This window comes from Adiantum capillus-veneris, chromosome 25 (assembly GCF_014529385.1).
Source record: "Adiantum capillus-veneris isolate H3 chromosome 25, ASM1452938v2, whole genome shotgun sequence".
Taxonomy (NCBI): Eukaryota; Viridiplantae; Streptophyta; class Polypodiopsida; order Polypodiales; family Pteridaceae; genus Adiantum; species Adiantum capillus-veneris.
In genome coordinates, this window is record NC_140955.1 from 95,043,729 (window position 1) to 95,067,586 (window position 23,858).

The 23,858-nt window shown below is 42.3% G+C and overlaps 1 pseudogene; it reads right to left on the minus strand.

The window, feature by feature from the left end:
* Window positions 1-17,828: 17,828 nt before the first annotated feature.
* The window catches only part of LOC147425319 (uncharacterized), a 77,626-nt pseudogene continuing 71,596 nt past the window's right edge, over window positions 17,829-23,858 (minus strand).

Consider the following 23,858-nt stretch of genomic DNA (forward strand, 5'->3'; position numbering starts at 1 on the left):
CTTAAAGATTCTAACCCGGGATTCATCCGTATCTTTGTTGCTCACTACACATGCTACTTCAAAGTCATCTAGGAAGTCTGTTACCAAATCCTCCCCCTTCTTTCCTTTAAATGTTGGAAATGCTACACTTGCCATGATTACTGAGAGAGAGCTAGAAAGACACACTGCTTAACTTGCAAAAGTTTTTTTTCTTCTTTACAAGGAGGCGTGTATACCCTCTTATACTAGGACATAGATTAAAACTTCAAACGGTACCTTGCCTTGTACCAAAGGTAAGACAAATGGTTGATCTGATGCCAGAACCTCCAAAAACCGCTCCCCACCCGGCATGGTGTCAATGACGTGCTGGTAGTGAGCCTTTAAATCCAGTATTACCTTGATTGAGCGTACATGTGTTGGTATGTGTGATCTGTCTTGAGGTAGGTTGTACTGATTCATGTGAAGCTTAGAGGTGCTTAGTCACTGTCCAAGCTTGTGGGAGAGGGTGGTGTTCTTTCCTGAAATAAACTCAATAGATCCCTAGTTTCTCTAGTGAGAGTGTGAGCCAATGATTCCGTTATCTGTGCTGCAGCATCACTTGCGACTTGAAAACTGACTGTGATAATAACCTCGGTGACTTGAGTTACCCGATTCTCAAAGTAGAATAGTGTTGATTCTCTATTGTGTAGAGCTCCTTCCATTTTGTTGTTGTGGGTTGGTTGTAGGTTGCGGACATGGTTTCGACCTTGTCCTTCTTCTTCTTGGCACTTGGCCTATGTATATCCACTGGGTTTGGCATGTTGGTTGACTCTCCCACTGCAAATCGATTACCGTTATGCCTGGCACTCGAGCTTCGATGGAGGTGCAGAGTTCGTCTAGTTGTGCTTGGAGCTCTTCTTCTTTTGTCGTCCAATTAGCAAATCCTGCTAGCCATTCATCCATTCACAATAGTTTAGGGGTTTCAGTCTTGTAAACTGAAGGGTTTCATGAAAAGATCCTCAGTGGGGGCACCAAATGACGGGAGCAAAGCGAACCCCGAACCCCGACGGCCTCTAAAACACCGGGGACCGAATGGAGCGTCTCGAGCCTGTCATGGTAAAGCAAACAGGGGGCACCACCTAGCTTCAACGGCTAGGACGCAAACAACACACCACCATAACAAAGTTTTCATCCAAGAGAGATGGATGCTTGGGAGTAATGATGAAAAGGAAAGGGAATGAGATCAAGTGAGAGAGAGAGAGAGAGAGAGAGAGAGAGAGAGAGTGAGGGAGGGGGTATAGCGGCTTAGTACTTAGGCATCACAAAAGGATGGCGAATCCGCACACCCTTCACACATACACAAGCTCACTCCAAAACACAAGACTAGGTGGCGATTCCGCACACCTCACATGGGCAAAACATTGCAAGAAAACATACTCACAAAACGTCAAGCTTTATTTAGAGAATAAGGCGATGAAATGGGGAGCATAGGGTAGGGGAATGAGAAGGGAGAGCGTGGTAGAGCACATGGCGGATAGGTGGGAGTTGATGGCGAAGATTCGCACGAGGGTTATGGCCATCATCCTTCATTTAGTTTCCCTTCATCTTCCATAGCCCAAGGGTGTAGAGGTCATGCTCAAGATGAGCATGGTGATTGCGGTGATGGTGATGGTGTGGGTGTGTGTGTGTGCACTAGGCACACACAATGCATAGTGTACTCTTTGGTGATGTTGTGTGTGTGTTTAGTGTGATGGTGACCCCTCTTTATATAGGGGAGAAGGGGGGATAAATTCTAGAATTTAGAAATGAAGAAATCATTATCTACATGGGCCATGTGACTGTGGGCCCCACTTGTCTGGCTATGTGTATATGTGCCAAAACAGCAGTCTCATGAGAGAGAGACTAAGAGAGAGAGAGATGGGTTGATGAAAAAAAGTGAGAGGTGACATGGAGAATAAAGTAATTACAAGAGGGGAGAGAGGGGAGTGTGTTCAGAGGTGAATCTATGTGCAGATGTGTGTGAACACAAGAAAAATCAGGTAACCACCGGGTGGGGATGGCTCTATGGACACCTTTTTCAGTGAAACTGAGTGTGTGTGAGTGTGGGGGAGGTTATTTAGCTACAAGACAAGAGACATGGCGCCCTTTAGAGAGAGAGGGGGGTATTTGGGTCATGGGATATGATAGGAGAGAGAAAGGGGGGTGGGGTATACTATTTTGGAAGATAGCATAAGTTGCATGTGAGTTAGGGTGCATTATTGGTGAGTTAGAATGCATTATTGGTGAGAGGTGGGGTAGCTTGAGGGGAGAGATAAAGGAGAAAGGACAAGGGGAAGAGAGAGGGGGTTGACCTTTTGAGTGGAGGAGAGGAAAAGGGACACACGGCGGGGCAACAGTGAAGAAAAAAGGAGGCAAGGTGGGGATGGGCTGCCCCGCAGGCATGAGGTGGCCTATTTTACCTTTCTCATATATTTACATAATCATACTTTATTTTTTTTCTTACTTTTCCAATTCCTTTTATCACTCCCTCCCTAAGAGGAGGTTTCCATGGGGTGGGGACGAGAGAAGAGGGGTATAGGAGCTTGGCTTGTGAAAAGCCCCCATCACCGCATACGAGGGAGGGAGAGAGGAGTTATTTATTAGCCTTAGCAATGCCTGATGGTGAGCATTGAGAGGCCTTCAAGTTTCTAGGCAGTCTTCAAATTTATATCGGCGTGTGAGAAAATCTTCAAGTCGCTATTTCCTTTGAACGAGAGAGCATGTGAGAGAGAATGAGAAATCCTTTCTCCTACGAGTTGCACGAGAGAGAGAGAGAGAGAGAGAGAGAGAGAGAGAGAGAGAGAGAGAGAGAGAGAGAGAGAGAGAGAACTCCAGGTGCCAGCAGGTACAGGCTCTTGCAAGAAAAGGCTTGCATTCAGAGGGACTAGGCCAGTTGAGAGGCCTCTTCTTAGGAAGGCTCCCAAGCTTTGAGGAGGTACGAGGTGGAGCTTTCTTAATAAAGGCTCTGATGCTCTGAGAGGGCCATGAGAGGGAGATTGTGAAGCTTCGAGGATGTTGCGAGAGGTGGAATTTTCTTAGAGAGGCTCTAAAGCTCTGAGGAGGGTTGGTGCTGTGCTCCAGCTGCTCCGATGCGGAGCTCCTCTGTGCAATGAGCGCCCAGCCTCCGATTTCCGAATGGAGTTAAGCTGGCCGAGGATAGGTGGGAGGAAAATCATTACTGTAGGTGTGCCAAGCAAAGAAGTTCATGCACAGACATAGGGCTCCTTATCTATGCAAGCTTGGACTTCCATTGCTCAATAGCGCTGAGCTGGCTAATGAAGGCCTATCCAGGTAGTTCATGCTCCTAGTCTGAGAGAGAGAGAGAGAGAGAGAGAGAGAGAGAGAGAGAGAGAGAGAGAGAGAGAGAGAGAGAGAGAGAGAGAGAGAGAGGAGGCACAGAGGAGCTTTGCATGTATCCCTTCCAATGTTTGAAATGAGATTTTTCGCAACACATCCAAGCCCTGTTAATTGGATGTTCACATGAGAGAACCTAATGATCGTAAAATTGTTGATCAATCAAAGTCCTATGTTAGATGAATCTTGATCAACGTGAGCTGTTATGAATCCTTTCTGCAGCAAGCTTAGGTTAATATACCTTACCTTCAGCTTCTCAAGCCAAACCAAAAAAAAAGAATGTCACCTTATACGATGCTGGATTCACTGCTCTTTCTCACTTCCATGCTGGATATAATACATTCACTAAATAGTGTTGGTATTTATCTAATCTAGATTCTAGAACCTTAAATGTAGTTTTGTATCGTGTCCATTGCTGCACAGGCACAATAATGCACTTTTGAGCTCATTGGCGGCTGCACGTGTCTGTGCATATATTGTGTGCATGCTCCTCTGTGAGCTAATGTAGCACCCACTGAGAGAGAGAGAGAGAGAGAGAGAGAGAGAGAGAGAGAGAGAGAGAGAGAGAGAGAGAGAGAGAGAGAGAGAGAGAGAGAGAGAGAGAGAGAGAGAGAAAGAGAGAGAGAGAGAGACGTCCTTAGAGGCAAAGATTGTGTGTCTATGTGCACGTGACTATGTGTATGTCTGCATGCTTCTTTGTGAGATGCATCACCCTTAGAGAGAGAGAGAGAGAGATTTATGAGAGAGAGAGAGAGGGAGGGGGGGTTTGGCTGTACTATATTGTAGAGGATATGAGATTATAATGTTAAATTAACATCTTGAAGGAAGCAGATTGACCTATGAGATTCAAAAGTTACAATTGTGTGCTTGCATGTGTGTGTGTGTGTCAGAGAGAGAGAGAGAGAGAGAGAGAGAGAGAGAGAGAGAGGTTTCATTATCATCCTAGGAGGTCAAATATGACCTTTGGGACCAAAGTTACATGTGATGTAGTATGTGTATGGCTAATGAGGGACTCTTGCTGCTCCAAAATTGTGGTGATGAAAGTCACAATGGAGAGACCACACTCTGGCTGGGAGAGGAAAGTGTGTAGGTCTAAGTCATGGCTGAAAATGTGAGAGAAGAAAGTTCGGATGTGACCAAAAGGTAAGCACTCTAGTAGTGTCTGGTACTCAGACTCTTGAAGTTACAGTGAGCATAATGTGCACAATCGGCTTGACTCTTCTCCATTGCCCCAACACCCTATCTCGCATTGAAGAAAATGGGAGCTAAGCCAAATGGTTGCGATAGTGCATATCACCGACAAGGGATAGGCTCAAGCATGTAAGTGTGAGTACTGTTTCCTCTTTCAGCAAAGAACATGGTTTTATAGTATATCGGTGGTGTAATGTATGAAGCGTGACCCATCAGATTTCACCCAAGCCATAATACATTGGCGTTGTAAAAAACCTTCATTCACTTGGGAGTCAATTGAAGCATCATGTAGCAAGTGTAATGCATTTCATCTCCAAAACCACTTCTTTATGTCTTGCATCCATCCCGTGCTCAAGATCTTGCTTTTATGCATCTTTTGAACATTTTTTCTTGCTTCCCATGAAATTGTAGGAAGTCGGTGTGAGGGGTTTTGACACATCTTTATCATGTACTCCGCAACCCTTGCCATGCCCATAACCTCAATTGGAAGGGATCCTAACTCAAGAAGTAGGAGCATTTATGGTGTTTGTGTCTTAACTTGGAGAAAGTGTGTAAGAAAACGCTTTTGGACATTCTCAAACTCTTTCCAAGTAGACGTTGAGATGCTCCCGCCCCACACTTCAACACCATAAAGAAGAACCGGTGTCACCAATGCATCAAAAAGATACTTCTTGAGAACCCAACACTTGATGTTTTTCCGCATTACACATGTTCTCAATTGCGTAATATACTCTCTTTCCCGCTTCCAAACGACGCATAGCACATTCATGCCACTTGTGATTGAACGGAATCTTAAGGCCAACGTACTTAAAGCTCTCAACAACTTCAAGTGTCTCATTGTTGTACACAATGCATGGCTTCTCCTTATGGTTGGTATTCACAAGCATAAAATTTGTTTTGGATTCATTCACAATCATCCCACTATGCAAGCAAAAGTTCTCAAGGACAACCATAAGCTTTTGTGCATCTTCTAAAGTGTGTGCTAGAAGCACTGCATCATCCGCATACAACAAAAGCATGATTATCGCATTGCAAATAGTGACCTCTTCAATGCCTTCTTCTTGCATAAATTCAAGTACCATTTGCTCCAATTGATCGATGCATAGACCAAACAGAGTTGCTGACAACGGACATCCTTGTTTAACCCCAATAGTGCTTACAAAAATTTCTGAAATTTCTCTTCCCATGACAAATCACCTTCTCATAGATTCCATAAACCGCAAGCATAAACTCACTCAGCACTTCAGTTCTTCTATCCTTCTCCACAAATTGTTACGTAGAATCATATCAAAGTCTTTCTTAAAGTCCACAAAACAACAATACAATCGCTTTCCTTTCAACCAACTTTCCTCCATGAAAACACGAAGAGTGACAAGATGATCAATGGTGCTATGGCATCGACAAAAACCTACTTGTCCTTTTGCACCCTTGTCATTTTCTTCAACCCAATCAAGCAATTTCATCTCCATTATGTACCCAAACAACTTTTTCATAAGAGACCCAATCATTATAGTCCGGTAGTTGTTTACATTCTTTACATCCCCTCCTTCATGCAAAGGCTTAACCCAATTAGTACTCCAATCATAAGGCATACCATGTTGAAGTGCAAGGTTGAACATATCACACATACACTCATGGGTAAAATCTCCCATCCATTTGATCATCTCTGGCTTGATACCTTGAAGATCTCCCACTTTGCAAGTGGCCAACTTTTCAAGCCCACCGCACATATCCTCAATAGTAGAAAAACAAGGTATACATGGGAGTGAACCATAAAATGACATTTTTTCCGCATTTTCTTGCGCATATAATTACCTACAATGTGTGTACATATCCACAAGACTCAAGTTACCAAAATTCTCAACCCACTTGCCCCTCAAGTTTCTCCAAAATCTTCCACATGCATGTGCCTTTTCTTGGACTTCAAAAAGTTGTTGCTTTACTTCCCATCTTCTTCTCTTCTTTTGAATCAATGCTTTGTATGTATGCAAATGACTTTGATAGTTGTCTTTGTCCATAGTTGCATCAAGCTTTATCAAGGACTTTCGAGCATTTTGACATTCTTTATCAAACCACCTTTTGTGTGATCTATCTTTGTTGCTACCATGGAGATGCTTTATGGAAAAGCATTCTTCGGCACAAGAACAAATAACTTTCTTGAAAGCTTCCCATTTAGTTTCCAATGGTACGTCATATTGAAGTTTTGTCGTTTCTCCACATGAAAGTTCAATACATAAGGTCCGATAGTCTGATTCCGGAGTCCATTGGTCAAATATAAAACTCTTTATGTGATACATGATAGCTTTGGAGAGTAGCATATAGTCAATCACATCATCCCCGTTTTGCTTCCTACATGTAAATCCATTGGTTCCACTTCACAAAGATACACCATTGGCAATGAGAATACCCGTGCTATTACACATGTGAAATATTAACTTTCCATAGTGAACCAGCTCTTTTTCATCCATTGAAGTACGATCATACAAGTGAACTTCCTCCAACTCCCTTGAAATGTATGGCATATCAAATTGTTGAGTATCATGTTGCAATGTTTTTGTGCGATCATTCATATCCCCAAATACAATAATATCACCTTCTCCTTTGAAATAAGGAATGTCCTCTCAAAAAATGGCTAATCTCTATCCATGCAAGCATAAAAGGGGGAATCGTGATGAGGAATGTAGCAACCGGATACAAAAATGGGTGCTCTTTTTGATGTCATAATTTTCAGCCATATATAACGTTTGAACTTGTCATCTTTCACAATTGATACAAAATCTTTCAATCCTTTCTTAACCATACACGCTTCCCTCCTTGCCCTCTTTGTTACTTGAGATTCTTTGACCACATCGGTGAAAGTTCATTGTAATCCTCCAAGACGTTAATCTTTTGTGTATCATGCTCCCAAGTTTCAACAAGAAGTACAACATTGGCTTTGCTTGTTAGTTCATCAATGCCAACCCCCGCATTCCATGGGTATCCATTACAATTTCAAAAACATATTCTCAATTGTAACTCGATCTCCTAGGTCACGCATCCCTATTTGCTCAAGGGACTTGCCTCCTCCTTGGGCACATTTGCTTGGTGAGAGATCTCCTTGTTTTTCTTATTCTTTTCGTCGCATGCCTTGCGACGCATATTTTGTTGCTTAATAGTGCGATCTTCACATACAAAAAATTTTATATCCCTCAAATAGATCCAACTATTATCAAGGATAATGTTTCGTTTGGTCTCATCCGGCATGGTGCATACAATTGGCCGTTCTCCCGGGCGAGGAGCTCCTTGCTTACCCACTCTATGCGCTCCATAGACCATAACTCCGGACATGCCAAAGTGGGTTTTGAATAAATCTTTGATAACAATGGCAAGAGAAGGAGGTGTCTCTAACTTCTCTTTGAGAATTCCACGAATAACAATGTTCTTGGAACATCACTCCCATTCCTTCAGCTCATCAACATCCACATTCTCGACATTCTTTGTTTGAACCATAGCTTGCATGGGTGAGGAATTAGGAACCACATTGTTACCACATACATCAGCCCAACACTTGTTTGTGCATGCATTTTTTATGTCGCATACATCCCGGCTCATGGTGTCAAATTTCTTCTCTTTCAATACATGGTCATGCTCTCCTTTGCTCATGCGCTTCTTCAAAGCATTCAAGTCCACAAGAGAGTATTTACATTCATTGACTTCCTCTTCAAGTTGCATCAAACATGTTGTTTGCATCTCAAGTGTCCTCTTGAGATTCTCATAACCACAAGTACCCTTAGTGTGCCATTCTTCATTGCAAGTGCTCGTAATTCTTCGCCTTGTTTATTTACGGCCTCTTGCAACGATACCAAGTATGCCATGATCATGGTTTCCGATGTCGTTGGTTGGGTGGTTGTGTTGCTATCTCCACACTTAGGAGATTTTGGATTATTTTTCACAATGGTTGTGGACCTTGTTGAAGAAGAAGAACCCTTGCGAGTGTCGGAAGACATTGTATGTAAAATAAGAGACGAGTGAACTTTTCTTAACTTGTTCACTTCAAAAATGTTGCTACAAAAATGCCTTTCATAACTCTAAAAATTTATATCTTAACATGAATGTGTAGAGGGCGTTGTGCTCTTTGATTGAGACTATATATCACCCCAAATCGGAGTTTGGATGAAGAAGTTATCATCAAAAGAGTGAAATGTTTTCTACTAGGTCAAAAAACGGTTGCACTAGAGAGAGAGAGAGAGAGAGAGAGAGAGAGAAGGAGGGGGGGGGGGGGATAGAGATAGAGAAATAGGTGCCATACATTTAGGTAGAGAGAAAGAGAAAGAGAGAGAGAGAGAGAGAGAGAGAGAGAGAGAGAGAGAGATAAGAGATAAATTGACATGGAGAGAGAATCAGGAAATAGAAAATGATAGGGATAGAGAGGAAATAGTCAGAGAGAGAAGAGACAAGATAGAAATGGAGAGATAGAGAGAAATACGGATATAGAGATTTAGAGAGAGAGAGAGAGAGATTATGTACCCCTCGCCACATGGCACCATTTTCTTGCTCCGATTAGTGCACTCTATCCTAGCTATTATTCCTCGACACGTTCCGATCCCCCTTGCCCATTGCCTTTTTCTTTGGAAATGGTGTCGCCCAGTGCCCCTACCTTGAATGCAAGCTGGTTCGAAAGGTGGGATTGTCGCTCTTAGTCCACTTTTAAGCTAACCTGACCCCTCACCCATCTTGCACTCTATTGCTAGGAGAACCTCGCAAGGCTCCCATAGACACTCCCAATGTCATCCCCCTAGCTCGAGTGTTGCACAAGCAACACATTGTCAGTGGCCCCAGATAGTTGTATCAGCTAATTCATGCTCAACTTGCAATTTCCATTCATCTATAGCCTCATAGATAAAGTCACCTATGTGTGTAGTTAGAGAGAGAGAGAGAGAGAGAGAGAGATGTTGAGTGATAGTGGTGATGGTGATGCAGATCACAACACCTCATATTGGACTATGTTGGTGAGGAATTTTAGTGTCGTAGAAGGGAAGGCCAATCGGGGGCATGTGCAGAGGTTGAATTGGTGGATGAAGGTAGTTCAATGGGTTGCATTTTGGGCAGTGCAATAGCTGAAGGTCAATAGGCATTTGAGGGTGATGGCAATAGGGTTGGGAGTGTCAAATTGGCAACAAGAGTCAAGCAATGGAAGCTTGGTGCCTAATGGTTTCCCCTTGGAGACTGCTTAATCCCCAACACGAACACCTACTCTAGGCTAATCTATAATTACTCTATAATAACAAAGAGCGTCCCTTCACACATGTTGCAAGTTGTGACCTAAAGGCTAAAATTCAAGGAAAGACGTGAAGCACACTTAAAAAAGTGTAAAACGCGGTTTGGGATGTCAGGCTCCAGCTCAGCGTATGCATTAGCAGCTCCAAAGTCCCACCCTGCTCTCTCTGTCTCTTCTCCATGTTTGAGATGTTGGTCCGCCTATCCTTCTAATGCTCAGTGAGTCATTCGCTCTCCACGCTAGCCTATGATCTCCCCTATTCGGCCACCCTATCTTTGCCACTGATACACCTCACACCACCATGGTTACATGTGCTTCTTCTCATGAGACTCCACCCTACTTGCCTCACAGCCCACCCATCAACCTTGCTAAATTGCACATGGCTACGCTAACATTGATAGCTCATCTACCGTGCTCAATGTGCCTTGCCGACGAATTCATTTCATGATGCGTGTACAGCTCGGGCCTCTAAGTATAGAACGCCTGAGAGAACTTGAGACGGTGGCTTCAGTAGGTTACCATAGCTCGCACCAGACCACCTCTTGCATGAGGGGGGGAGTTATGACGATGAGAGAGGAGTTGTGGGACAGTTCTGACGTGTAAGTATAGAGCGGCTGAGAGCACTTGAGATAGCGGCTTGGGTAAACTACTAAACCCCTATGCAGAATGTCATGCAAGACAGCCACACCCGCAGATGAGCATCTCAAGAGGCCAACAAATCTGTCCAGTGTTGCAGCATGGCAAGCCAGCCTACCACATTTGGAAACCACGCGGTCCAACCGGGCCACACCAACACGTTGTCCACCATTTTTTCTTCCACATGAGGGATAGGTCCAACCGTCATCTATCTATCTATACTCTGATAAAAGGGGGAGGGATTCAAACATCTCCCCCTGCCATGTGGTACTATTAGATGCATCCGACGAGAGCAAGAGAGAGAGAATTTATCCAGCTTGCATAGGAGGGAGGGAGAGAGAAGTTATTTATTAGCCTTATTAATGGTTGATGGTGAGCACTGAGGCCCCTATCACACTGGGATGGGCAACAGGTGGCCACTTCGAGGTGGCAAGCAGGTATTGGCTCTGTGAAAAGGTAAACTTGGGCCGGAGGCCTTTTGAGGTGGGCGGGCATCACGTCGGCCAACTTCTCGCACTCCATGGCCATCTACAAAAGGCGAGTGGGAGTGTAGATAACAGACGCTAACTCCCGTCGTCAGCGTGAAGTGCGAGCGTTTCAGCATTTGGCGAGCATTGGTTTGTTGCTGCAGACGGTCCCTTGCTTCTTGGAAATTGCATGTGACATGAGAGGGGCTGGCCACTGAGAAAATTGAGAGGGGCAGGTGCCCCAATCTGACAGGGGCCTGAGAGGCCTTCAAGTTTTTAGGCAACCTCAAATTTATATCGCTGTTTCCTTTGAACAAGAGAGCGTGCGAGAGAGAATGAGAACTCCTTTCTCCTGCAAGAGAGAGAGAGAGAGAGAGAGAGAGAGAGAGAGAGAGAAAGAGAGAGAGAGAGAGAGAACTCCAGTGCTAGCAGGTACAGGCTCTCGCAAGAGAAGGCTTGCATTCAGAGGGACTCGGCCAGTTGACAGTCCTCTTCTTAGGGAGGCTCCGAAGCTTTGAGGAGGTATGAGGTGGAGTCTTCTTACGATGGCTCTCATGCTCTGAGAGGGCCGAGAGAGGGCCCGACTGTGAAGCTTCGAGGAGACCGGGAGAGGTGGCATCTTCTTAGAGAGGCTCTAAATCTTTCAGGAGGGCCGGTAAAGTGCTCCAGGTGCAATGAGCGCTCAACCTCCAATTTTCGAATGGAGTTGAGCTGGCCAAGGATAGGTGGGAGGCAACTCATTACTGCACGTGCACCGAGCAAAGAAGCTCATGCACTGACCTAGGGCTCCTTATCTATGCAAACTCGGCCTTCAATTGCTCAATGGCGCCGAGCTGGCTAGCGACGGCCTATCCAGGTTGTTCATGCTCCCAGTGTGTGTGTGTGTGTGTGTGTGTGTGTGTGTGTGTGTGTGTGTGTGTGTGTGTGTGAAGAGAGAGAGAGAGAGAGAGAGAGAGAGAGAGAGAGAGGCGCAGAGAAGCTTTGCATATATCCCTTCCAATCTTTGAAGAGAGACTTTTTGCAACACATCCAAGCCCTATTAATTGGATGTTCACATGAGAGAACCTAATGATCGCAGAATTTTCTATCAATCAAAGTCTGATGTTAAATGAATCTTGATCAACATGAACTGTCATGAATCCTTTCTGCAGTAAGCTTAGGCTAATATACCTTACCTTCAGCTTCTCAAGCCAAACAAAAAAAAAAATGCATCTGTCACCTTATACGAGGTTGGGTTCACTTCTCTTTCTCACTTCCATGCTAGACATAATACATTCACTAAATAGTGTTGATATTTATCTAATCCAGATTCTAGAACCTTAAATGTAGTTTTGTGTTGTGCATGTTGCTGTAGAGGCACAATAATGCAGGTGTGAGCTCATTGGTGGTTGCATGTGTCTATGCATATATTGTGTGCATGCTCCTCTGTGAGCTAATGTAGCGCCCACTCCGTGTGTGTGTGTGTGTTTAAGTATGAAAATCCCCTCATAATTGAACCATACTTAGACAATTGTATTAAATAATATATTAAATAACAATATTTCAAAACAAGATGTCATAAACCTCAATTATCATTTCATATACGCCAATACAACATTCTGCATCTAATGGATAATACAGTCATTTAAATCAAAAATTTGATCTTTAATCACTACAATATAATATCTTAGTGTTGTATCTCTATGTGCCCATCTTTTGGGATGAGCTTCCACTACATCTACATGGAGAAGGACCCAGCAGGTACATTGGATGATCTTCTGTTACTGCTGCAGTTTTCGTTGTAATCCCAAGGAAATAATCTCTTACCTGTCACTATCCAAGAAACACAAGCCTGTCAAAACTGGCATTACTTAGGAAGACAGGTGTCAACGACTCCCTCCTCTTGATATTGGTGTCCAAAATTACAACAAAAACTAACACCATAACATAGATCAAAGTATCTAGTTTAAAGCATGAGCCATTAATTTACGATAATGTTTTCATTATTTAATTCCAAAAAAATCAGAGAGCATCTCCTTTGTATTTTGAATTAAATTTCAAAAGTCCAGTCCACTACCATTTCATCCGAGACCCTCACGTGAGGATTAAGGTTCTATTAAAAAACATTGGAGTATGTTTAAAGTAAAGCATTAAAATTAAATTCAAAAGTTATGCATCTATTCAACAAGGAGAAAAGTGTTGAAAAGCAGTTTCTATTACTAAATTTACAAGGTGAATATAACATTTTGCTCAAGTTTTTCCTTAACCAAATGACTAACGTAGTTAAAAACCCAGGAAAATACCAGTGCCAATGGATCCCCAGCACCGGTAAAATGAATTTCAGAGTTTTCTTTAAGGTTCAAGGTCTCGATCCATGTATATAAAAGTAACTTTCATGATGCTAGTCAGGTTCTTAGTCAGCTTAATGTCATCAAGCCAAACCTCATAGCGGATAGACGTTCAAATTTCCAGTCAAAGCCATCTCATTTGAGACCCTCAACATGAGGTTAACAGCATCAAAAAAGAAAAACAAGTTCAAAAGTTATGTTATGTAGTATTCAATCTTCTAGTTTACCAATCTCTAAAAAGTACAAATTTGGGCAACATTTCCTTTGTAAAATGGACAAATTCTCAAATATCCAATCCATGTCATCTCTGCTAAGACCCTCACAAGAGGTTTAAGGCTTCTAGTACGCTTCATAATTCAAAAACTAACACAATGTAAATGTGTTACTTTCGAGTCAAAAAACCTCAAGCTAAACGTTAAGTCAAAATGTTGCATCTACCACGTATGCATAGCAATTCCAATCTGTTAACAGACACACATCATACAAAGATCATCAGCCTCAAAAAGCCAACAAATAACAAATCCTCATTTTTAGAATCGATCAACCCGATTGTGTGTTGAAGTGTGAAATATGTATCCACATGCTGCAAAATCTATGCACCCCACATGTCCTTACTACCATGTTATCGACGTTGTTTAGAAACCATATGGTTCCAAGGTATATATGTAATACTATATAGTCGAGTATAAGGAGTCTAAGTAGTCGACTATTTGATCAAAGAATTTTTAGTCCGCTGCTCAAAATAAAAAGTTCAGCAATTGACAAACCCTCAATTTCAGAATCGATGATTGAACCCGATTGTGTGTTAAATTGTGAAATATGTATCCACCTACTGCAAACTCTATGCACCCCACATGTCCTACTACTACCATGTTATTGACGTCATTTAGACTTATTACATTAGGTGAAGTCATAGCCAGACCCCATAAGAGTTTGAAAAAGTAATACAGACCAGAAACATCTTTTATGCATGCAAGTAAAAATAACTCAATAGAATATATGCTTTTCGCCGAACTGACAATCTAGCCAACTAGTCAGCAAAAAAGGTCCAGCAAATTGATTTTTATATACCAGATCCTAAATTTCCATATGACTGATAATCATTCAACAACCGTACTTGAATATGTGCTCAAGGTGATATATGTATCAACATGCTGTCTACGCTATGCACACCCACAACCATGTATTAGACCAATCCAAGAGATAGTTAGCAAAGCACAATACCCAGCCTTTAGGTCATCAACTCACACGTATTTTGAAGCCATATTCCACTAATGATGTAAGTGAGAAGTAAGATACCCAGCCTTTATGCCATCAACATACACGTATTTTGAATCCATATTCCATCCGATATCAATGCAGCAAACAATTTCCAATTGTGTGTGTCTATTGAAATTTTGAAAAAAAAATGCCAGCATTTAGTTAGTATATTGACCTATTTTCAAAAAAGATCCAAGTATGGCCATCTCTCTAGAGACCCTCACATGAGGTTTTACGGCATATGACCAAAAGACCTGAACATTCTGAATGATAAATATCATGTTGGTGATATATAGACTATTAGAGTACCCAAATCTAAATGTGGTAACATTTAATCTATAGAAGCCGATCGCCACATAAACTAAAAGCGTTTAAGAGCCTTACCGGCCTCAAAATACAACCAGTATCATTTTTATGTATATAAAGAAGTCAAAAGAGAAGATATTCCATTGATACTGCTACAAATTGATAAGAGAAAGCGTTCATATCCTTATGCATTATTTTGTTAGATAACTGCCATTTTTTTGAAGGTCTCCACTATATGACATACATGCTATAAACTCCATTCTTTTGCCAGCACAATAAGTACAAAAATTGATTTAAAAACCTTTATTCAACAAAAAAGCCAGAATGTACTAACGAGTATGTCGTCATTTCCATTTCTACGTGGTCATGGGTGTGTAGGTGATAGAAGCAAGGTGTGGCTCTCCACGATTGCGTATCCCATGGTTCTTCTTGCATATGTTAGGTATGCATAAACAACAATTTCAAAGAGAAGAGCCTGAGCACAGTTTGTGAGTATATTTTCAGTTGTGTGTGAGTGTGTGTGTGTGTGTGCACGCGCACGCGCATGTGTGTGTGTAAACCACCCACCGCCCATGACAAGAGCCGTATTTGATAAGCACGGAGCTGATTCGAGACATTGATAGTAAGAAAATAGGGATATCTAATGATGTGTGGACATGTGTGTGCAGTGTGAGTAACTTAGCAAGCTTTGCCATGCCAACCGTGTGTGTGTGTGTGTGTGTGTGTGTGTGTGTGTGTGTGTGTTCGTTCTCAGAGAAAAGAGAGAGAATGGGCCAAAATTTACCTCACTGTAAGGTGGAGCTGCTCCAAACTCGCAAGAGTATGTGTGAGAGTGTGTGTATGAACTCCGAGTGCGGGTGTTGCATGACTATACCTATATGCAGAAAGCCTTCAATGAGCGATAATCGTGAGTGAGCTAGATAGAGATAAGGTTTTTGATCCCAAGGTCAGAATCGCCCTATGTTTATGTAAGGCCATGTGGTAGTGCGCTTGTGTGAGTGGGCAATATCAAAGCTACATCTATTTTTGGAACAGGATCATGCCCAAGAATTGAAGCATCAAGTAGCAAGTGTAATGCATCCCATCTGCCAAACCACTTCTTTATGTCTTGCATCCATCCCGTGCTCAGGATCTCGCTTTTATGCGTCTTTTAAACTTTTTTGCTTGCTTCCCATGAAATTGTAGGAAGTCGATGTGAGGGGTTTTGACGCATCTTTATCATGTACTCCGCAAAACTTTCCATGTCCATAACCTCAATTGGAAGAGGTCCCGACTCAAGAAGTAGGAGAAAGTTTGTAAGAAAACGCTTTTCGACATTCTCAAACTTCCAAGTAGACTTTGAGATGCTCTCGCCCCACACTTCAACACCATAAAGAAGAACCAGTGTCTTAGTAGGTAAAAAATTGGAGCAAAAGCCATAGAGGGCTTGAAGAATGAAGTCCCTAGAGAGGTTAGGAGGGATGCGAATGCATCCGAGGGAAGCGAGGCGATCCATCAAGTTGGATAATTCCGAGAAAGCTTCAAGAAAATTTGGCGGTTTTGTGGGGATATGTCCTAAACCATGCGAGAGAATTTTATGCAGTGCGGGACTAGTAAAGTGAGATAAGTCGGAAGTTAGGATATGGCCGTATTGTTTGTTGATGCCAAAGGGGTAGTTCTTGCAAAGACAACCTTATTAAACGTATTGACCGAAGTAAAGACTGATCTCTTATTGCACATTTCTAATTTGAGAGGGGGGGCGAATGCCCATGAAAAACAAATTTCTTCCCAAGTAGGGGTGATTTCAATATTTAGGCCATAGAAGAACGGGCACAGGAACCAATTCAAATTTGGAATATCCAGAAGAGGATTGGCAAAAAAGAGGGGAACAAAGATGCAAAAAGGGGAAGAAGAGGGGGAGGGGGGGGGGGGGGGGGGGGGGGGGGGGGGGGGGGGGGGCTAGAAATAGCCTTCCATGCGCAGCACAAACAACCTGGGGCAACCAAAAAAGGCCAAAAAAGCTTATGAGATCAGAAAGGGCTGGCAAAGAATAGATTAATAAAAGGTCAGAAGACCATCGAACAAAGAAAGGGAGGAACTTTCGGATCTGTAGAAAAGAGGCCTGCGCATAAATAAAACAAGGCCTGCGCATAAATACAACGAGGCCTGCGCATCATACAAAAAAAAAAGACATGCACTGAACTAAAAACGCAAAGAGGAAGAAAGAGAAATGTGCTCCAGAATTGGACAGAGGAAGGAGGGTAATACTCAATCATAGAGAAGGTCCTTTGCAGAGGATGCGCAGTTGGGATTAAAAGTTGGCTGTGAGCGGCCAGGAGGAGCAGGGGGTTGAGAAGACAAGGTCGGGAAGGAAGGGGAGGGTTGGGGGGATAAGATGCTGGCAGAAGAAGGAGGGTTCCATCTGGGTTGGGAGGAGGAAGAGGGAGTTCTTTGCGGGGTGAGGGTATAGCGGCCTCTTCCTCTGTTGTGACGGGCTTGTTCAAAGCGAGATTTCTTCCCTACGCGGGTTTTCGCTTCTCTAGGAGGAGTAATTTCTTGGTGGATAAATTTGTCTACTTCCAATGAGCAACCAACCATAGGGGCCTGTTGGTTGAATAGTACAACAAATTTGATAGCCTCCATGAGCTTTTGCCTATAAAAAAGGTGGAAAAGCATGGCTTCTTGGGCTTCTTTTTCAATCCAACTGAGGAAAGCTATAGTGGAGCCTTTTAGGCTCGGGCTAGGGAAGAAAACCGGGAGGTGGTTCATGATCATCCACAGTGCATGGTCAAACCATAAGACATTCCCGTCTTTACATTGCTCGGCTTGGCCCACATAGTCACAACCACATTTGAGAAAAGGACGGTGAATGTTCCAAACTTGAGTGGTGTAGTTTGTGTCCCTGCCTGTGGTGGAGATTACTCCCCTGACACCCATGATGCAACCAAAAGATGCTTTGCAGCGGTTAGTGTCAAAGCATGACATTGTGAAAGGTGTAGCAATAAGAGAGTTCTCAATGAGATTGGAAGAATTAGAATCTAGTATTTGTTGTAATCAAATCTTCAAAGCTTGCTTATCCTTGCCATTGAGTAAAGTTAGGAGAAAACCTTCAAAGAGTGGGGCCCATGAGAGTGAAGTTACCAAGGGACCACGGTTTGTGGTGAGCATCACCCAACAGAAGTTCCAAGAAGTGGCCCGGGATGTAAGGGTCAGTGTAGGTTTCCATTGGTTTCTTTGCAACCGAGAATGGAGAGGAGGATTTTATGGCAAAGCTTTGGTTAGCAAGTTGTTGCTCTTCTTCATCAAGATCATTGGGGATGAGAGAGCTAGAGGATTCCATCTGAGGTGACAAAGAGATCTCATCAAAACCATTGAGAACGTGTCTTTTCCTTTGGCGGGCTAATGGGTCGTTGCGAATTTTTCTTCCATGGCTCTCCATAAATCTTCTCATAAGGCTTGGGAAGTGTTCCATCCACTCCTTTTGTTCTCTGTCATCTTCCTCCATGATGATTTTTAGGTTGGCAGCAAATTCCTTGAGCCATAGGATGGCACTTCGGGGGTTCTCCCGAGCTAGTGAGTAGAGCCTGAACCGTGCAGGTAGTTCCAAGAGATTGAGGAGAAGCTCCGTATGGCTATCCGAAGCTGAGGCAGAGTGATCCAATTCTGTTAGGGTATTGTGGAAGAGGGGATCCTTTATGCATAAGAGCAGGCCTTGGATGATGGGGGAAGGTGTAGGCGTAAGTTTACCATAGCCCAAGGCACAAAGAGCCGCATCCCAGTTATTCGTAACCTGGAGAGGAGAGAGGGGTGAAGGGTAAGTAGAGGTTAATCTAGATAGGTAGTAAGGAGTGAGGAAGAGTAGGGGGCGGCAACAAACCCACGCCGATGGAGAGAGGTGAGCGAGCAGGGGGGTGCCATGAAAGGGGCAGGACAGAGAAAGGGGAAAGGGGCGGATCTGCAGAAATCTGAGAGCCTGGTTAGGCTTATCTGATCTTCACGCAAGGTAAGAAGGGTATTTTTTGGGGGATGAAAGGTAATGCGACCTTTTCTTCAAGCATCTCCGAGAAAAGAATTTTTTTAATATTAAGAGGGGTCCCTTAGTTATAGCACTAAGATAACAATAATAAATCTAAATTCTTAAGAAAAAGAAAGAGAGACCTGGTAGCCACCAGTAGAATTACTTACAGGTCATAGTGAGCACTCACAAAAACTTTATGAGGGTTACTAGACCACTAGAGAGAGAGTAGGTGGTAAAAATAACTTTTTGTCTAACTTTCTTAACAAACATAAATCAGAACAGGAGTCAATTTGCAAAAACCCATAGCAAATTCATCTTATCCAAAGAGAGCCAAGTTTTAGCTCTTGCAACAAACAAGGTTACACGGAGGTTAAGAAGTGTTGGTGTAGCAGTTTTCAGTATGCATAAAAAGTAGACAGAGGAGTGTCCTGTTACCTGCCACCATCACCCACAAAAAAACAGTCAAGTTAGTCCATAAGGTGGAAGGCAGGTGTCATAGGATGCTCCTACTTGCTATTGTTGTCACCCTAGCTCTTATACGGAAGGAAACAAAACAACATATACATACACACATCACACCCGGTTAGAGGGTTCCATGGGTATCCTTGTTTGGAAGTGAGCAACCTTTGTGTAAAGGTGGTGAATAAAAAAGGTTTGTAGAGTAAGACCTTTATATAAGCTCTCTTCAACTTGGGTCTCTCCAAAGAGGTTAGGTTTATTTTGAGCGTGTAAGGGGGGAGAGAGGGGGGTACTCATTACAAGGTAGGGGGGTTTTGAGTGGGGGGTCAGGTATGCAAGTGGTATCTTAAATTTGAAGGGGTGGGAATCTCTTTAGTCCCAAGAAAATCTCACGTTCAGCCTTTGTGTTTTAGGGTAAAGGGGCCAATAAGGAACCACCCCCCAAAAGGAAAATGGCTCCACCCCCAATAGAGAGAAAAAAAAAAGGAATATACTTGGAATCTTGCTTAGGTGTCCACATCTGATTTGCTAAAAAGTGTACTACTATTGGGGATTGAGTGTCTCTGTTTTCTAAAAAGCCCTCAAAATTACGCTTTTTCAAATAGAGTGCTGAGGCAAAATCAAAAAAATATCAATCTTGATATCATCTAATGCCTCTTTTCATGAGGAATTGAATGCACTCTTCAAATTTCAAATCTGGCTGGATATGAAAAATCCCCCCCAAAAATACTATTTTTTTCTTACATGGCCTTATATTGGCCCCTTTACCCTAAAGTGGGGAGGAGTTGGGATAGAGGAGTACCAAAACCAAGTAAAAATTTAGGGGGTGTTTTCCATAAGTGGGTACATGGGGAGGGAGAAAAGGGGAGGGACCTTCCTCCACCCACACTAGGAATTTAATTTCCTTTAGTTCTGAGTTAGGGGGCGCTAGGCCCTCTAAGGGGTCCTAGTGCCCTCCAAGTTTAAGGTGCTCTAAGACTTCCGGGATTGAACAAGTATAGAGAGAGAGAGAGAGAGAGAGAGAGAGAGAGAGAGAGGGAAAGAGAGGAATAGAGAGAGATAGGGAAAGAGGGAAAGCAAGAGAATAGATAGAGAGGGAGAGAAATAGGAAAAGAGAGAGAATAGAGATAGAGCATTAGGAAAAATATGAACCCTCTAGGGGCCCTTTGGGATTAAGGTTAATTAGAGGCTAGCCAATAGGAAGAGGGTGGTGGACACACTCTATACCCTCAAAAAAGTAGGGGGACAAGGTAGCCTTACACCTCTTAATGGCCTCTTATCTAGTGAAAGGTAAGGGAGGTGGCTAGGGGAAAGGGAGAGGGGAGGGGGGTGGGGGGGTAGAGGGGGACCACTTTGACCTTTTTTCCCCCACTTTTTAGCCCGGATTTAAAAATACACTAAAAATTTCAAATTTTCAAAAAATTTCAAATTTCAAGTTTTCCCTCCTTAAAAGGTCCCCTAACCTATTTCATGGTCAAAAAAGTATTTTTGACCTCCAAAAGTAAAAAACGTGCACTTAAAAATTCTAAAAAATTAAATTTTTTCAAAAAAATTCAAAACATTATTTTCCACCATCCAATGTCTTTCCAAACCTATTCTATAGCTAAAAAGTGATTTTCTCTCTCTACAAACCCTTTTCCAAGCTCTCCATGGCTGCAACAACCACATGCACCCCCTATAGTCCAGCATTATCTCTCTACTAGCTTTCTCCCATCTCCATTGTAGCACCAAGCAAGCTTCTCCCCCATCTCTTCCCCTTGCCCACCACATAGTTCTACACCAAGCTAGCTCCTCTCCCTTCTCTCACCTCCATTACAGCCCTCCTTCTACTTTCATTCACTCACACTACATGGAAACCTCTACTCCCGAAGATGGAAAAAGAATCAACTCGCATGACTTGCATACCACAAGAACAGGAGGTGTGAATAGTGCATGGGCATTGCAAGGATTCATCTCCAACATAAAGGTAGAATGGTGAGAAAACTACCCTTGTATCTTACATTCAGAGCTTAAGATCATCTCCATCTTTAAGTTTATCATGCTGGAGGGAATTAACCTCTTTATGGCTTTCAATGTTTAGGCTTCACACCTCATAACATTGGGTGGTGCTATTTTGTTGATGGCTTTGGTGCGCCACCTATAGTTTTGTAGCATGTGATTGAGTCTCACAATGTAAGTAAGCTGTGCTATCTATGGAGAGTCATCAAAGATTTTTCTTATAATTTATTCTTTGTATAGTTGTCATTAGATTATTAGAATGATATCATTTTGTACTTTATAACTTTGTGCTCACATAATCTGTTGTTTACTTACAGAGTCAACTTGTTTTGAGAGGACATGAGCAAGCAACCATGTGCAGAGATGAAAATCACCCTATTTTTGTTCCGTGAGGAACCTTTCACTACCGTGTTAAAAGATTTTGATAAGAATAGTAGGATTTTTGTAGAATCTTGAACCAATAGGTACTCTCTAGGAGCTCTTAGAAAAGCCATCCCTATAGTACTACTATCTTCCCTAGTGTCATAGACACACAAATACTCGTGTATATGAATCTCTAGATGAGAAAGACAAATACTTGTAAGAGAAGCCTAACAGCAACAACATTGTCTCCATTTGTAATTATTTTTATGAGGCTGGATTCCTCTATAAATGCAATATAAATATTTCTTTTTGTTAAATGGTGTCGCACTGAGTGAGAGTATTTAATTTAGATTACTGGAGTTTCATACAGATTTGAGAAATATTATTGATTTTTATGGATATTCTGATTTGCCTGTAAGATGTTTGAAGTTTCAAGTCTTAATCATTCCACCATGAAGAAATCATGCAATATTTTGATTTCAGTTTAATCACTAATGGTTATTCTTATTAAGTGGATCATAACCTTTGTCAAGATGTCCTCATTTGGAAATGTTGAATATATATCAATAGCAACATTTCAAAAGTTGAGAAAGCTAAATTCTTGTTTTCCAAAATGTTATTGTTTCCATACTATGCCTATGCCAAGCTTGACTTAAAGAAATGACAACTTGAGATGGAGGTGTAGATATATAGGGGTGACTTATTATTGATTCTTGTTTCATCATATATATATTATAAAGCCTTCGAGTTTCCACCTTTTTGAGTAGTGTTGACAAGTTTTTGGTATCAAACCTTCTTAAATATCCCTATTCATTCGCTATTGGTAGCTATTTATTTGGTATTGCTAAAGATCATACCAATAGCTATCACCTTGTGAACTTAATTGTTGAATTGCGGATTTGATTTTTACTATGTAGCTCATTTGGATAGAGAAAGTGTAAACATAAATTATAGATACATGTATTGTTAACATAGAAGATATGTATCACTCGAACCTATATAACTGCTAATCAAGAAACCTTTGGTTGGATACTATAACAATAGGGGTTACATGTGGTTTCAAATACCAAAGAAATGGCTTAACCAAAACATTCCCAAGAACACGAGGTGAACACAACGAAGTAAAAATTGGCTCCTTGTTTGGTTGATTTCTAGTGCTAAATGTTCTGAGTGCACAAAATTTGTGAGGCCTTTGACCTTGGGAGTTCACTAAAGTATATGTAACATAGCACGTGTTCAACAGAAGAGAATTTATATTCTTGTAAAGTTACAGAAACATGTGTAGGTAAGGCCTATAAGGGCTACTTTCAATCCATTGTGGTGAACGCAAATGATATAGGAAAATTTTACATAGTGAATACTCCGGACATCAAACACTACAACTCTATCTCATGGCCATACATTAAAACAAAGCCCCTATTTGTCATTTTGAAGCCCCAGGGATCCTCAACAAGAGGGACCACAACGGCGCGTAGAATGGCCATCCAGGCACAAATAGGGACCAAGATATTTCCAAGAACAGGGGATGGACACAAGGAAGTAAAAAATGGTTGATAAGCATGATACAAGGTTTAGGTATCTGCCATTTGGGGGGGGGGGGTTTGCTATGAACACATTAAACTGCCCAGTTCTATCTCATGGCCATGCATTAAAAAAATCTTGTACTTGTCATTTTAGGGCCCCAGGGACCCTCAACAAGAGGGGCCACAAGGGCGCGCAAACTGGCCATCCAAAAATTCTGGCCATCCAAAATTTTTGGATGGCCAGTTTGCGCGCCCTTGTGGCCCCTCTTGTTGAGGGTCCCTGGGGCCCTAAAATGACAAGTACAAGCTTTTTGTTAATGCATGGCATGATACAATGTTTAGCTATTTGCCATTGGGGGGGGGGAGTTTGCTATGAATACATTCAATTGCCCAATTCTACCTCATGGCTATGCATTAAAAAAGCCTATATTTGTCATTTTAGGGCCCCAGGGACCCTCAACATGAGGGGCCACAAGGGCGCGCAAATTGGCCATCCAAAAATTTTGGATGGCCAATTTGCGCGCCCTTGTGGCCCCTCATGTTGAGGGTCCTTGGGCCCTAAAATGACAAATACAAGATGTTTTTTTGATGCATGGCCATAATTCAAGTGGTCAGTTTTTTTTTTTTTTTTTTAAGTGTTGAACTTTTAGGCTGTTTTCAAGAGCGTCTAGTGTTCAATTGGCTCCGAATCTGTCTGGGCTTGTCTCACATAAATTTGTTCAT